This window comes from Stegodyphus dumicola, chromosome 7 (assembly GCF_044657685.1).
Source record: "Stegodyphus dumicola isolate Sdum_Otavi_A_Nest chromosome 7, ASM4465768v1".
Classification (NCBI taxonomy): Eukaryota; Metazoa; Arthropoda; class Arachnida; order Araneae; family Eresidae; genus Stegodyphus; species Stegodyphus dumicola.
The window spans coordinates 175,438,478-175,447,759 of record NC_140774.1 but is presented as its reverse complement, the minus strand read 5'-3'; positions in this window follow the sequence as shown (position 1 = coordinate 175,447,759).

Sequence of the window (9,282 nt, the reverse complement as noted above, 5' to 3'; positions counted from 1 at the left end):
GAATAACTCTTCTCAGAATTCTTCAGCTCTTTTCACTGCACTATTTATTTCTTTCACACTAAAAAAATTTTTTTTTCAACTATTAGCATATCTACTGTTTATCTGTTTTACATTGAAAAAATACATTTTTTTTTAAATTTTGTTTATCTGTTATTTCGATCTTGTCGTTTTCTATACCATTACCCTTGTTTTGGAACGAAACTCTTACAAGCATTTTAATTCAAGCAAATATTACATCTTACTAATATCAAAACAAAATCATAAAACATTCAACAGGGACTCATCTTTAGAAACGTTTATACTTACAAATGCCTTTATAATTAAAAACAACCTTTCTATAATTTAATTCTAAGAGTTATAATTGATAATTTGAAGAGTTAATAGACACGGTCTAAAAAATACTTTCCCAGGATTTCAATAGAAAAGAAATCATAGAGTTCATAAATTTTACTCAGTTAAAATGATTGATGTCAGACATTTACCAATAAAGCCTCAAAAAGAATTTCCGAGTTATTGGGCTACACTATTTCAAAATTTGAGTTAAAAAAACTGTTAAATTAATTTAAGATGGGCGAAATTTTTAATATTTTCTGATATAACCTTGAATGTACTTCCAGTTTTATTCTAGACATTTATACGAAACGTTATTTTCAGCATTAACGCTAAAGATATTGAAAAATATATAGTCAACTCTATAAAATGTTGAAGAAAAAACATCCTGCAGTGTCACATATTCATCCAACGTTTGGAAATATTTATTTAAAAGTAAATGAGCACTCTCAGGTTCATTATAAATATTTTTTTCTATATTATTTTCACACGTGGTAAAATTAATTTCATATGCATACCAAACAATTTTCTCCGAATATATTTTCTTTAAGATTTATTATTAGCAAACATTGTTGTTCGTATTCCTAGTTTAGATCCCAATTACTCCCAGAGTCACCAAAACATCTTTTTGGATGAAATGGATCGCCTAAGTGGGGGCATTTATGAAGCAGCTTTGCTTTAATATATAATAATACTAGCGGAAGTACCTGATGCTAGTTAAGTTAGATTTACAGTAATGCATCTAACAACAGACAGAACGATACCGCTGTAATCCTTCTCTAATAATGAGGGAAAAAATACGATTCATAGTCATACATTTTTCAGTCTGATGCGATATGGAACCCACATAAAAAGTTTCGATAGAAAAATAAGCTAATTCTCTCTCAGTATATCAGCAATACATGATAATTGCGTTTATTGCTTTTAAATAGCAGTTTGATTTGGTTCTTTTGATTATGCGAATGCACGAGAGGCCTGTCTGCCTAACGGAAACAATGCTTTTGTAAAGGACTTTTCAAGGAGTACTAGTTCATATCCATGTTACACGTGGGAAGATCCACAAAAACAACCATGCAACCATCTCGTTCCCTAGGATTTGAATCCAGTTCGGATTACCAGTAGTTTAGGAACTTAGCCGTTGGTGAGCCAATCTGTTACAGAAACATTACATTTGAAAGGAAACTGAATATCTTACGCTTTGCCGAATGGTGACACCCTGCCGCGTGGGAGATAAAAATATGTTATTTCGAGCTGAAGCAGTTTCTGATGAAATGTGAAAAATAAATATTTTACACTTTACCGAGTGGCAACACATTTATTTTAAGTCGCTGATTTTTCTGATTAAATATGAAGAATAAATATCTTATGTTTTTGCTGAGTGCCAACATTTTTGAATGATCAAGTTCGTTGATGAGAATGTCATTAATTTCCCACAAAACATAACACAAATTAAAAAAACAAATTCGAAATTCAAAATTCCGACTTAAGGTTGCAAACGTACTGGAGGAGATGTATGTATGTGCAAAATTTAGTGGCTCTAAGTGCCATTGTATTTCTGCAGCGGGGGGGGGGGATCAAACATGCATATATATCAGTATTTCATAATAGAAACTGTGTTCTTTTTATTTTGAGTATTGATTTTATTTATGTGAACCAAACGATTTCTTCACATTAAACTGATTAAAAATACATGTAAACTGTTAACGGTACTTTTCTATTAATTTAAATGGGGGTTATTTTTATTTCCTCTATTTTTTAACTACGCTTGAAATAATCATTATGTTGAGTTGACTGTAAACCTCCTTTCAGGGTATGAGTTCGGTTGATTGAGGCTTGCTTTGTGCTTTAAGGCGTTTAGGCACTTAATGTAAAGTATAATAAGATTTTTAACTGCTTTTCATATATGTAAGCTAATACTCAAAGGTCTGAAATATTAGAAGGCATCTTCTTGATTTTAGATATTTGAGGTCTTTATCTTTCATTCAGGGTATGAATTACTCCGAAATCATTTTAACTAACTAACAATTAAAATGCTTTTTCGAGTACTCATAACTTCCTATCAAATACAGAAAAGGGTCAAGACCACACCAGATGTCTTTCTTCCCATTTTTTTTCATCAGTTTGTCTCCAATGAGCCACCAACTAGCAAATGACTCCTTCTCGCTCCATTAAGCAAAACGACCGCTCCAGTGGGGAAAAAAGGGGGGAATTTTTTCGCTTTCTTTTTCGGGTCTCAGACTCATCGAACCTTGTCCAAAACTACTGGGCAGACTACGTATGATGGGAGTAGTAAGGGTGCGGGAGAAATCGTCAAACGGCCCATGACCAAGCGACTGAGAAATGATGACCTGTTCCAGGAATGGACGGGTGAGACGCGGGTCATTTCTTTGGTCACCTGGTTCTATTTAAAATTTGTATCGGATTACTCGATTTTTCTTAGAACTTAAAACATACTTTTTAAGCAGTCTTCCTAAAAGCAAAATGTCATTAGCTGGCTTAAAGAGACGATTACAGCACTTAGAAATATTTTTAATTTGTGAAAATATTGATTATACGCTGAGGCACAGGATTTAAATATGCAAGTTTGCCACCTAAAACACTGACCATAAAACCAGTCGAACAAAGTGAAAGTAAAAAAATCTGAAAGAACTCAGATTTTAACACTATCGCCCAAAAGAGTTTCTTTAAATTTAATATGGTTTATCAGTATCTTTACTGATACTGATAAACAGATGTATATCAATACAGTACCAATATCAAATACAGTATCAATATCAATACAGTATCAATATCAATATAGTATCAATAAAGATACTGATCATCAGTATCAATAGAGATACTGATCATCAGGCTAGGTAGAGATACCGATCATCAGGATGCATCATAGATAGGGGATCATCAGAATACATCAGTATAGATAGAGATACTGATCATCAGGATACATCAATAGAGATACTGATAACCCAGATGGAATAGCGGAACATTTTCTAACATATTACATAAATATATAGAATGTTCCTGGTGAACAACCTCTTACAGAGTGTTCAAAATAATAAGGTAAACTATAATTTTGAACACTATGTAAGAGGTACTATTGTGAATTTTGTGATGTAATTGCACGTATAACAAAGTTTTCCCCCAACAGCTTTTTTTGGTTTAATACACACATAATATAAGGCTTTAGGTTATCTGAAAAGCCTAATATAATAAGGGAGTTGCAGGCGAACAACCTGAAAGTAAATGCTTTGTGTGGGATGCTGTTAGACAAGATTTTAGGACCCTTTCTCTTCAGTGAACAAACACCAACAGTGGAAATTTACTTTGATACATTTGCCTGTAGTTGGAGAACCATCAAACAGAGGTCACTTTGTTGCATGAAGAAATTGTACAACTTGTGTCACTTGTCGTAAAAACTTTGAACCTTGCTTAGGAAGGTATGACCAATTGCTTGCGAAAGGTATACATTGCTTCATTCTCAAACAACAAACTCTTAAAATTGTTCCGGAGCTTTTGGGACCCCCCCCCCCTGTACATTTAGACCAACATGGGAATGTTATATATCTTCTGTTTATTTGAAAAGTAAAACATATGTAACGTAATTATAAAAAAATATTATAATTTATCATGAATCAAGATGCATTTTTTATTTAAATCAATCCGATTGAAAACTAAAAAAATTTTATTAAGAACTACATGCATTGCTTTTAAATAGCTTGGTTTGTTAATTATTAATGGGTAGGTTTAATTCGAAAGATAACGATAGATCTTACATTTTGTCAAAAGGCAACATTCTCGACTGAAAAGTTAAGTAACGCCAAATCGTGTTTCCAAACTAATAGCCATTTTGGGCTTATGAGATAATCTGAAAATTTTAAATTACGCTCTTACCGCCTCAAAAGGTTTATCCCAACATTTTTGAAAAGTTAGAAAGTATTTTAAAAAAATTAAAAAACCTACATAACGCTTAAGATTAAAAGGAAACTGCAATCTGATCTTGACATGCAGATTTCAGTTTAAAACCCGGAACAATTTTATAGTTAGCAGTTACAAGAGGCCAGAGGCCTTCCTGTTTAAACGCTAATCGCCAGAAAATCAGAAATGGAGAATGATATGAGATTTTGCTTTTAAAAAGAGCTGTTCTTGTATATTAATTTAATAAAGCAAAGTGTTACTTTTGAAGCTTTAACTACGTATTTATTCACTGAATCACTTGTGCTTGAGAAAAGGTTCTGCCAAGAGGAAACACTTCCCATATTGCCAAGATCCCAAATCCGTGAAATAAAATTAATTGAATGTGTAAAGAAAGAATGAAATTAATTATAACATAAAAAAAGAAATCAGAAAGCTTTAAGATTTTACATTACGCCCAAAGGGGGGTTCTTTTGATGTTTTGTGTGTTACCTTTATTTATTAAATATCATGCTCTTCGCACTTAAACCATAAAATTCAGTTCAACAGCAATATCGCAAAATAATGTTAAAATGAGCATATCTTTAGAATTTTCGATACACAGTCTCGTACGCTGGAGATAAACATGTTTTTGTTTTCTTACAGTGTTGCCATTCCTCACTTTGAAATCGTTGAGTTTCTTAATCAAAAATTCTTTAATGTTTGACAAAAGATGAAATAGATAATAAAACAAATTCCAAATTCCCGTGACGCTATAACAGAGACAGGCTCTCCTACTGTGCTACAAGGAACAATGTCACTGAACACAAAAGTTGCACTACGTCACCTTTTCACTATGATTCTACGTATGCATCTTGATGTACACATCCATATGTATAGGCACTGAGGAGCACGAATCTGCCAGTTTGCATTCCTCATCATCATACAGGCCCAGTACCTGGCGTGCTGGTACGGTATGCTATTGCATACACATATCCATCATATTTTGCTTGTATAGCCAGTAATGAGAACAGCCGCAGTTATATTTCTGATCTATTTAGGCCCGTAATTGTGCTTTATCTTCGAGGCCTGTGTGACGCCATCTTTCAGGAAAACAATGCAGATAAGGCACGATCTCATGCTGTCCCGACCTACCTCAATAAAAAAGGGTATTCATTTTCTTGGCCTGCACATTCTCCAAACCTCTCATCCACTTAATACCTTCTTTAAAGTTACCAATTAGGCCTTCTTCAATAATTTCTCTCTTAATCAACTTCTAAGTAATTTTGGAATATCCTGTAGAATATTCTCTACGTAACTTAAGGAAATTTTAATTTTCAGATACATAATTGTGTCCGAAACTTAAGTCTTTTATTTTCTTGTAAAATATCTTCAAACACTGCGGGGTCATCTCAAGAGGATGAATCTTAACAACTGGGCAAAACTTTAGAAGGTGATAGAAGGTAGCTATACGAGCAATATTCGTCATATAATGTATGGTCAGAACGCAAATGGCGAACCTGTAGGTGACATTGTATAATAACTGGTATAAAAATTGTTGGACCTCGCATATTCTACCGTAGACTGCTGAGAGGATTGCTGGTTATACGAACCACGGGAATTTCCAGGGCGAAGGATTGGTCGAGCTGGTCTCATAGCTTGGCCACCGAGATCGTGTTTGGACTTTATTCTGTGGGGCCATATGAAAAGCATAATCTACATGAACTCTACTGAAACCAATATGGATCTGGTAGCCAGGATCGCCGTTGTTGCCGGCGATATTCGAGAAATGCCTCATGTCTTCGCAAATCCCTATGCCGCAGGTGTAAAGCCTGCATTGCATCTAGCGTAAGGTCTTTTGAGCATATTCTATTAACAAAATGTTTTCTTTCTTTCTATAAGCATGTTCTGTTAATAAAATGTTTTCTGAAGTATCGCCTCTCATTTCTTGTATTAATTCTTTAAATGCAATAATGGAAACCTACTCTTTAACTTCTCACCGCTTGCGTTCCGACGATACGTTCTATGACGAATATTGCTCGTACAGCCGCATATTGCCGACGAATATTGCCTTCTATCATCACCTAAAGTTCTGCCCACTTCGGATTCACTCTGTATGTGACGTTCCTGATGAGCTTAAAATGGTTGACAGATTTCATATGCAAATCTACACCAATATGATGTAAGTAAAATAAGTAGTATGTTCGAAGCTAAAAAAAAAAAAAAAAAGATATATATGTTTTTTTTTTTTTTTTTTTTCAAATACAAAAAATTGCTAAAATATCTTTAGTAGTCAAATTTTACTTGTACGGCTGATTCTCAGTATATCTATGAGTGGAATTGGCATGAAAATTTCATATTCTATTAAAAAATAGCTCTGGATACTTCTAGAGTTTTAAACTGTAAAAATGTAGATTCATAATTTGGAAATTTTCAGATTAAGCATAATTGCAACACCCACGTTGTATCATTTCCATCTTCCTGGGAAACCTCCGTGAGTATACCTAATTGCTGTCGCTGTTCCCGCTTTGAGCACTGCAAGAACATCAGGAACGTAGGCATAAAAAGTATGGCTTCCGTTTCTAGCTTTGTGCAGTAATAGCTAAATCAAGCAGGGCGACGAGATTCCAAAACAAATGACACCGACTCATATTCAAGGCTTGGAAAGATAGGGTAGGGTGCATAAGACCGTTTGAGGGGGGCATTAAAAGGGGACAGATCCCGACGGAGGAAGACTAGTCAGCCCGCTTATCTGGTGAAGGATCGAGAGAGGCAGAGGCCTTCCGGATTTTCCGGAAATAGGTACGTCGATGGCACGGAAAAGGGAGAGGAGAAGGTTGCAAGAGGGGAGGTGTTACTACAACGGCCCTATAGCCTTGGTTAGATTGTCGTTGGGAATTTGTGCGGTGATAATGCTGAGGTTATATTTGCTTACTCCCATGCATTTGCTACCTTTGAAAGTGTTTTGAATGCGGAAGAATTCGGCGATTGGAGTAAAGTTATCCTTTAATTAAAGAATATACAGTTAAGACGACAATTTCACACTTCATTTAAAGAATAATCTGAACAATTATCGCTTATTTTCATTCAGCATCCGGTCAGTTCCACATCATATTTGAGCTTAGTACACATTGTATTATCTATACCAGCGTGGTCTAACCCGCGGCCCGTGGGCCGTATGCTGCGCTTTTATTCATTTTGTTGGCATTTGCCTTTCTTACTGGAAAATAAAATTTTAGTTAAATATTTGGAAAAACAAAAGTCTCTTTTTACTGCTTTGAATAACAAATATAAATAATTATACTAAATATGATAATTAAGTAATCGAAATTTTAAGGGCCAATGAGTGATATATATATATCCCTGTTACTCGGCTCTTTGAGCTTAGTTTTTTTTTTATTCCTATATGTTGATAAATTGTGCATTTTTTGTCTTAAAAAGGATTGAGTTCTTATGTTATCATTCAGTTACTCAGTTATTTTTATCTTTCAGTTAAGTTTTTTTTATGCCTTTAGTTAATCTGCATGCAATAGTTGTAGAATTATCAACAATTTAAAAGTTGTTTAAGAACTTCTAACCATATTTACTTACCTTGAAAGTTAGCAGAATAGTGAATTAAGTCCGCTTCTGCACCTTCAGTGTCTTTTTGCTGAGTGGCACCAAAAGTAGACTTACAGTTTTGTTCACCGAAAAATTTGCCTTCTTGCCTGCTAGCCGAATTGCTTATTTTTGCGTCGAAATTCTAATTTTAGTTGTAAAAGTGTTTTAAATTGTTTTAACTCTGTTTGGTGTTTTGTAATTTCTATATTTTTCAATTTTTAATAAAGCTAATTTGAGGTTTTGTGTAGAGGCCTGAGCAAAGGAGGGCTATTCTCTTTACGGATGAGACCAGGTTTAGTCTAGAACGCGATAGTAGGCCTTGCCGCGAAGTCAAAACTGAATTAACTGAATGAGAAATATATCTCAAATGAAATTCGACAAAATAAGTTTAAATGAAACGCAGAAAAAAATGCGTATAATTTAATATTCCATACAAGGAAGTCATAGGTGTACACATCACTTTTTACTTACATTGCCTTACATAGAAATAAAAATATTGCCTCAATAGTTAAATTTGAGTAATTTTAAAAGTAAAGCAAACACTAGAATTCTTTAAAAATTAATGATATGCTTAATCCTACGGTAACTGCCATTAATACACTGGTTATCATAAATTAAGAAAAAATCACAAAAATAGCGATGACTCCCTCAAAAATAAGCCAAACCGTGTAAAATTTGAATATGTTGCCAAGTAAGCGTAGCTGAGTAAAACTCCAATATGCAAACTAGTGGCGCTGCACTCGGAATACGTCATCTGCGAGGAGCATAAAAGTTCATGTTTGAGAGCAAGCCCACATATTTCACTGTGATAGTGACATCAGAAATCTGAGTTAGCCAATTCGTAACAATGATCTCCAGGCATCATTTGCCTGCAGAACTACGACAGAAAGCCATTTGGAGACTAGAGGCAGGACAACGTCAAACAGAAGTGGCCAGATGGCTAAATGTGAGTCCTTCTGTGGTTCATAGACTTTGGAGGCAATTTCAAATCACCGATTCGGCACCTAGGAGGTTTAGCCAAGGACGGCCAACTGCTACGACGAGCGTCGATGACCGATATTTGACATTATGTGCACTCAGGAATAGAACCGCTACTCCGACTCTTCTTAGATCCTTCCTTGCTGCAGCCACCGGAAGGTTGGTGTCAAACTGTGCATAGAAGGCTTCACGAAGGTGGTCTGTATGCGAGGCGAACAACCATTTGCGTGCTGCTCAAGTCACGCCATAGCAGGGACCGGTTTGCAGTGGGCACGACAACATATCCACTGGACGCCTGAGCAATGGAGGGCTATTCTCTTTACGGATGAGTCCAGGTTTAGTCTAGAACGCGATAGTAGGCATTATTTGATATGGAGAGAACCTGGAACCCGTTACCATCCGTCAAACATCCGTGAAAGAGATGCATACGGAAGAGGCAGTGTCTGTGTTTGGGGTGGCATCTCTTTGGGTAGACGCAGAGACCTA